The 7628-nt window shown below is 57.3% G+C and overlaps 1 long non-coding RNA gene across 1 annotated transcript in view; it reads left to right on the top strand.

Annotated features, from left to right (window-relative positions):
- Positions 1-3277: 3277 nt before the first annotated feature.
- The window catches only part of LOC114486686 (uncharacterized), a 6741-nt gene continuing 2390 nt past the window's right edge, over positions 3278-7628 (top strand). The window contains exon 1 of the long non-coding RNA XR_003680832.2: positions 3278-3339. This is a non-coding gene — a long non-coding RNA (uncharacterized lncRNA). The remainder of the gene's footprint in view (positions 3340-7628) is intronic.

Below are 7628 nucleotides of genomic sequence, written 5' to 3'. Positions count from 1 at the left end.
AATCCCCGGCAGCCGTCTTCGGACGGCGCGGGGCTCCCCCAGCCCGCCCGGGGGGGTAGCGTAGGGGCCTCCTTGTAGCCGCAGGGAGTCTCGACAGGGGGGCATCCGTGGGGGTTTCGGATGTCCCTGGCGGTCCGTGATGACAGTGATCTGATTTTTATTTGGAAAACTGACCTCCTGGACGTGCAGAGTGGGAGGGGGCTTAGGGGGGAGGCTCGGTGTGCGCTTTCCCCTCCCCCGTGTGAGAGGGCGTCTCCCAAGGAGGATACGAACCAGCGGGAGGAGCCTGGCTGATGGGTGTGGAGACCCTGGGGGTGGGTGAGCGGGGCCAGGTGGGGATGGGAGGGGGTCGGGGAGGCTCCCTCCCCCTCTCCCCTGCAGGCGGGCTTCTCTGCCCACTGGCGACCCTCCTCTGTGATGAAACTCGCCTCTTTGCCGTGAGGCTCAGAGGAGGAATGTTCCGTGTGGCCCAGTCACCTCTGTGAGCTGTACACACACGCTGGCTGCGGGCCCCGTGGTTTATGTCCAATATTTTTGTGGCACACTTATCCCCCCCGACCCCGCCGAGGGTCCCAAGTGCTGAGCTGCCGCTGTGGCCCTGGACCTTCAGGTAGCCTGCCTGGGACGGTGCCCAGGGCGCGGCCCGGCCCCGCGGCACGGTCAGACCACAGGCCTCTGTGCCGCGCAGCTTGGAAACAGACTGAGCCACCCTGGGATCTCCCTAGAAGAGCCGCCCCTTGTTACAGAGACCGCAGCTTGTTAAAAGGAAACCTGAGTGAGCAGGTCACTGGCTGGAGTCTGACGGACCAGCCGCGTATTATTTTCTGCAGGTGAGGGGGTCGGGGGCCTAATGGTTCCCGAGGGGTTCACACAACAGGCCGCAAGTCGCCGGTGACACTGCTGCTCAGCACCTTCTTCGCGAATCTGTGTGTTGCCCCCGCCCACCCCGCTTGTGACAGCGAAGGCGAGAGGAGCAGCCACATGAGAAGCCACCGCAGGCGCGTCCGCTTGGGCTGCAGGCTGGACATGCAGTGAGGGTCCTTAATAGAAGCGGGGCTTGAGTCCCCCGCTCCGGCAAAAGAAGCTTCCCACACCCTGGGCAAGAAGCGTTTGGTTTTCTTTCTTTCCTTTTTGTTTTGTAAAACTTGAGGACATTTCATAAACATGAACAGGACATTGAAAGATGAGCGACGATTGGACGAGTCAGGAGCCCTTTGGACGCACAGAGGCACCTGGGAGCTTGGCTTTCGGAACATCTTGCCACTGGGAGAGGCTGCTGGCACCCGGGGGGCAACCACGGCCTTCGGTGACCAAGGGCATCTCATGTTTTGGGGAAGGAAGGTGTGTGGTTTCTTCCCATCCTCTGTTAAACGTTTCATGCAACAGCAGACTAAATGCGCATTCCCGAATTGAGCTGACCTTCGGGGATCACTGGGAGCAGGCCTGCACGTGGAAGGAGGGACGGGTGAGGCCGCCTGGGCCCCCGGCTGTGCCGCCCGGGCTGGCAGACGCTCCTGGCCGCTCTGGAGTCGCGCAGAAGTGGTTGGAATGTTGGCTCCTCTGCTGAGCCGCTGTGTGGCCTCAGGCAGGTCACGAACCCTCTCTGAGCCCTTGTCTCTCCTCTGCGCAATATAGAGAGGCACCCGGGACTCAGCCTGCTGTGGGGCGTAGAGGGGAAGATGTCTCAAAGCTGGCCTGTGCTGACCTTGGGGGAGGGCGCCCAGGGCTGGCGCTTCCCGCGGGTGGGGCTGCTCCCCGGCCCCTCCTTCAAGGGCGCGTGTCTACAGTGAGAAAATCCGTACCCCTACCCGACCAACCTTACAGAGCCTCGGAGGTGTGGACAAGGACCGTTGTTCTTTAAAGCACCGTTAGCTGACGTAGGAAGTGTAACAGTCACTCATTCTGTTTCTCCCTGGTTTCCTGATGTACATTCTGGGCAAGAATCAGCTCATGCCAGGAGCTGCTGTCTGGCCGGAGGAGGGCAGGGGCCACGCGCCCGCAAACAGGCACTCACTGCCGGATACTGGGAGGTGGTTTCCCATCCAAGGGGTTATCCTTGACTTGTCCGTAGCAAAGGAGAGGTGTCTTCATTTCCAAGGGAGGAAATTATCTTTTTTTTCCCTCTGTTTGGGAAAGATGTGTTCCTCTGATTAAAAACCAACGCCCTAGGGGTTCCATTTAAGATTCAAGAGCAGTTAGGCACTGACCTGATGGCAGGGGACCTGAGGGGCCTCCGCAGGCTCTGTGCCTCCTGCTTCTTGATCCGGGCGCTGGCTCCGTGGTGGTCGTGTCTGGGGGCGTATATTGAGCCGCGTGTACACTTAAGACGTGTGCGCTTTTCTCTGTGTATTCTATACTTCAATAAAATTTGCGTCAAAAGTGATTACCCAGAAATGATGGAACGTGCACATTTTGATGGCTGTCACGTAAGAGTTGACTGGCGACGGGGCGTGGGTTGCTACTTACAGGATGTGAGACGCAGGGACACCACGGCCCCTCCTTAAGGCAGTGCTCACCTTGTGAGTTGACCTCAGAGACCATCCAGACAGCTGGTCCTCCGGGAGCTCCCCGCCGTTTCCTGCTGGCCCAGCATTCGCCAGAGGGGTCTGGTCCTGTTGGGGGTGGCTTGGAAAGAAGTGACAACCATAGGGCAGTGCCCAAGGCGGTGGCTGTCACTCTGAATTCACTTGTGCCAAGAGTTCACCTTCTTATTATCAACGTCGTAGACGCTTTTTCAGTGACCACTACGTGCGGACACAGTGCTTCAGAAGGCTGTTCTGGCCATGTCTTCGCGGAGCTGATATTCACGGCCTCTAGGGGCAATGCTAGGGCCGCGAGGCAAGAGGAGGTGTGCGTTGGGGGCAGGTATCAGGCGCTGGGCTCCTGTCGGGCACTCGGTTTCGCGCTAGCAGGCGGGCGTTGCCTTTAGAAGAAGTAGCCTGCTCGCTCAGATGTCTCCTTCATTCTCGAAACTCAGGATGTCTGGACAGGCTTTTTCGGAACTGGTAACATTCCAAGAGTAACTCACTGCAGGCATAACTAAGAAAGCCCTTCAGTTTCACTTAATGCTACCTGCTAATAAGCATCTTTGTATCTCTATGTCTTTATAGACAATTACAGCCCCACCAGGTGGGGGCTGAATGGACGTGTGGATTTTCTGTACATGTCACAACTCCCCTTGAAAAGGATTAGATCATGGACAAGTCACTTCCAGTTGGCTTCGTTTTCGTGTCCCTAGCGGGGTTTATGGAGAAAGCCTTTACCGGTTTTACCATCGTGGTTTTCCTTCCTGATGCCCACTGGGCAAGGCACAGGGCTGGCCCGTCCACCAGCTCCGAGGTGAGTGGATCCGTGGGATAGTCAGAAGTGCTGTGGCATGTCTGTCGCTCCCCTTACAAAACACACCGCGCCTAGCAAGGGCATTTGTAAAGCAAAACTCTGGAAAGCGAATCTTGCTTCTCACAGACTATTCTTGAACACCAAAGACGAGCCAGGCAAGGTGGTCCTTGGGCTGCCCTTAGGGCCAGTGGGGCTGCCAGGATTCTCAGGCACGTCTCCTCTGCGTCGGGCCTCTCTTCGCCCTCAGACGCGTGGTCCTCCCGTGCGCTGGGTACCTGCTCTAGCCACCCTTCCAACAATAGTATCTCCTCCAAATGTCCGGGTGTGACTGGTCTTTCAGCCAGACCCAAACATCACACTTTACTTTTGTCCTCTTCCCCATGAAGACCCCTCTCAACATCCCCTAGATGTAAAGCATCGGGGGCTGCGAGACAAAGTGGCCCCGGCTGGCCCCGGCTCTGTGCCGGGAGCCCTGGGTTTCCATCTGCTGCTCACACGGCACCTCGTTCCGGCCCATCAGCACATTTGCCCCAAAGCTCCTGCCGCTGGGGGCTCGGGGGGCACTTCTGCCCTTGGCCCCCGTCTTCTCCCTGCAGATGGTGCCCTCCCCATCCGAGAGGATGCTAGCAAAACTCCTGCTGGACCCAGTGTCTGAGCAGAGTTCCCTCCCCTGGGGTGGGTGGGCCCGGGGCAGTCACCTCACTGTCTGTCTGTCTGTCGCTCTCCATCTTTCCTCTCCTCCCTGGTCTGGGTTTGGATCTGCCTTCTGGTCTGGCCTTTTAAGGATGGAACACCCGCACCCTGCGTGGAGCTGACGGGCATTCGTGGCCCTGCCTCTCAGGAGGTTTCCGTGCTTTAGCTCCCGAGTGCCCACCGTCCCGACCAGAAGAGCAGCCCAGGGGCGGCACCCGTGTACACAAGTGCCCACAGCACACAGAGGGGGCGGCTTATCCATTAGGCCAAGAACTGGCTGAGCAGAGCTTATGGCGGGAAAGTAGGGCTGGGGGGCGGAGCATCTCCATTTCCTCTTTCTATAAGGGGACAAGCCGCGAGGCTCTGCAGTGAAGGACGATCTCCTTACACGAACACAGGGATGCCCCTGTGTTCACAAACTCAGCTCCCACGAGAGAGCCCCTGACCAGCTCCCGGGCCCTCAGCCCGGTTCAGAGCGTGCACGGTCTCCTCGTCCCATCTCTGTGCGTCCGGGAGGACACAGGTGGACGGACGCCTTCTGGACTTCTGAGTCCAGAGCCACTTTAGACTTTCTTCAATCCCAAATGCAACTCTGTCGTTCTAAAAGAAAAACAGGTTTCTGATACTAGAGAAGCACCGCCCGAGAGGGGGGACCGCACGCGAGGACGCTTCTCAGCTGGCCGGCCTCGCACCATGTCACACGTACGCCCTGTCCCTCGCTCCACGTCCCCCTGGGAGCCCTCGCGCCTCCAGAGCAAGAGCTGGGCCGCCGGCAACTCACTTGGCTCCGCACGTATCACTTGAGCTCTGGGGTCCACAGCGAGACCCCCACCTGAGGCTTGCTGGCTGTAAATGACAACACCATGGTCTATAAACCCCGGTCTGCCTGCCTTTTCCCCTGAAAGGTCTGATGCTCCCCCAGCTCCCAGACCCATGTGTGTTCCTGGCGTCCTGGCCGTGGGCGTCACAGCCTGTGGGAGCCCCCTGGCAGTGTTATTATCCGGTGCCCCCGTGTGGACCCCAACACCACGGGTCACAGTGAGAGCAGCACCCGTGGGCCCTGCTGGAGGGAAGGGACCCCTCAGATCCCCACGGTGAGGCTGTCCTCAGGCGTCATGACCCAGGGGCAGGCTGCACGTGGCCTCTAAGTGGCCAGTGGTCACCTCAGCCATCCGTTTCCCTAACCGGGCGGCTCCCGGCTGCCAGGGGACCAGCTGGGGATCGGCTCTGAACTAGGGGAAGAACAGCCTGAAGGAAGGTTTGCTCCGGAGTAGCCCCGATGCCGCCTGAACCCCCAGGAGGGCAGTAATGAGCAGGTGCCCGGCATCCGTGCTCCCTCGGTGATGTCACACAGGTGCCCTGGGCCCGGGGCCCGGAGCACCTGGCCCCCCTCCGCAGAGCTCCATCCCGTGGGGAGCCCACGCTGGGGCTGGACCCTGCAGGGAGGGGGCCCTGCTGTCCCCCAGCCCTTCCCTCCATCTGTCCACCATGTGGCAGAGACATGATCTTGCAGGGGCCCCGACCCCCACGCCTGGTCTCCTTTGGCTCCCCTGCTGTGTGTTTGCCCACCTGCCATCACCCGCGTCCCGGGGGCAGGAGTCTGACTCCCTTGCGGTCCTGAGCTGCTCCCCCAGGCCCCCCTGCCCCCGTCTGTCTGCTCCTCGGCCCCTCCCCCCCAACCAGGGGTGGCCGTCTCAGGTCTCCCCAGGTGACCGCCGCTCCCCGTAACGAGGCAGGTGCAGGGCCGCCTGCTTCCTGCCTTTTGCTTCCCCTTCTCTCTGCCTGATTTAAAGGTCCTCGGGGACTTGCCATCCAGATCAAGGAGGCAGCTGGTGACAGGCTGGGTGTTTAGGGGGTCCCATGTGTGAAAGACGAGAGGCGGCTGGGAGAAGACTCCCCAGACCCAGGCTGGGGCTCGAGTAGACACACAGGCTTGGGGGTCCAGGGAGCGACTAGGGGCAGAGTCCATGACCAGGGCTCAGTCAAGGGCTCCACAGGCCCTTTCCTCATCAGGCCCCTTTCAGCTCTGCGTGGGAAGCCAAAGTACCGCTTTTGCCCGACTCTGGTCATTTAAGGGTATGTCCTTGGAATGTTTCTCGGGGACTGAGAAGTGTTTCTTCTTTTTTTTAATTTAATTTTTATTTTATTTTATTGACTGACTGCACCGCACAGCATGCGGGATCTCAGTTCCCCGACCAGGCATCGAACCTGTGCCCCCTGCAGTGGAAGCGCAGAGTCTTAACCACTGGACGGCCAGGGAAGTCCCTGAAAAACGTTTCTGAATTAGGAGTCTTTAGATGAATCCAGTTGCTTCTGTTTGATTCTTTGTAGCTCATTTGAACGGTCTGCTTGAGAAAAAGTAATGTGACTCCGTTTGGCATGTGTAGTTTTTTTTTCCTTTTACAAAGCTCTCGGATGGAGATTTGGCAGAAAGTCCAAAGCAATGTGATGCAACTGCAAAATGATAAACTTTTAATTACTAATGAATTATTAATATATGAATCATTTAATTATAAAGTAATGATTTGTGAATAAATTCTATACAAATAAGTTATACCGCTAGAGATGAGAAATAGAACATTCATACATGAAATAATAAATTAATCACTTAATTGATAAAGGCATGAGTTGACCATTGTGGTGGGTGGTGCAGCCCTGGCTTAGGATCTGTTCACACTGGCTCTGGGGTCCTGGACAAGTCGCCCAGCCCCACTGGACGTCCAGTTCCTCGATCCGAAATGAGAATGGTGGAGTCCTCGTACCCTAGATGGTGTCCACGAAAGGGCTTTGTGAACTCTAAAGCATCGTACGTGCACTGGTACTTATCACTGATACACCCACGACATGCAATCGGGGAAGCAGGCAGAGGCATCCAAAAGACCTGAGGTCCATTTTCTTGCCCAGAACTCAGCATTTTCATAAATACTATGGCAGGGGTCCCCAACCCCCCACCCAACCAGGCCGCACAGCAGGAGGTGAGCGGGGGCGGGGGGGGGGGGAGCGAGCGAAGCTTCATCTTTATTTACAGCCGCTCCCCGTGGCTCGCGTTACCGCCTGAGCTCCGCCTCCTGTCAGATCAGCCCGCGACATTAGATTCTCATAGGAGCGCATGCGAGGGATCTAGGTCGCACGCTCCTTATAAGAATCCAATGCCTGATGATCTGAGGGGGAGCTGAGGCGGTGATGCCAGCGCTGGGGAGCGGCTGCAAATACAGATCATCATTAGCGGAGAGGTTTGACTGCACAGAGACCATCATAAATCAGTTGATTGCAGACTCATATCAAAACCCTATCGGTGAGTGGCAAGTGACAATTAAGCTGCATCTTATGGAGTAGACTGAATGAACATAAGCAACACACTTCGAGTGTCACTGTCTCCCATCACCCCCAGATGGGACCCTCTAGTTGCAGGAAAACAAGTTCAGGCCTCCCACTGATTCTGCACTGTGTGGTGAGTTGTATAATTATTTCGTTATATATTACAATGTAATAATAATAGAAATAAAGTGCACAATAAATGTAATGCGCTTGAATCATCCTGAAACCGTCCCCCACCCCCGCCATCTGTGGAAAAATTGTCTTCCACGAAACCAGTC

The sequence above is a fragment of the Physeter macrocephalus genome, chromosome 8 (genome assembly GCF_002837175.3).
Source record: "Physeter macrocephalus isolate SW-GA chromosome 8, ASM283717v5, whole genome shotgun sequence".
Taxonomy (NCBI): Eukaryota; Metazoa; Chordata; class Mammalia; order Artiodactyla; family Physeteridae; genus Physeter; species Physeter macrocephalus.
This window is presented reverse-complemented; position numbering and strand designations above follow the sequence as displayed.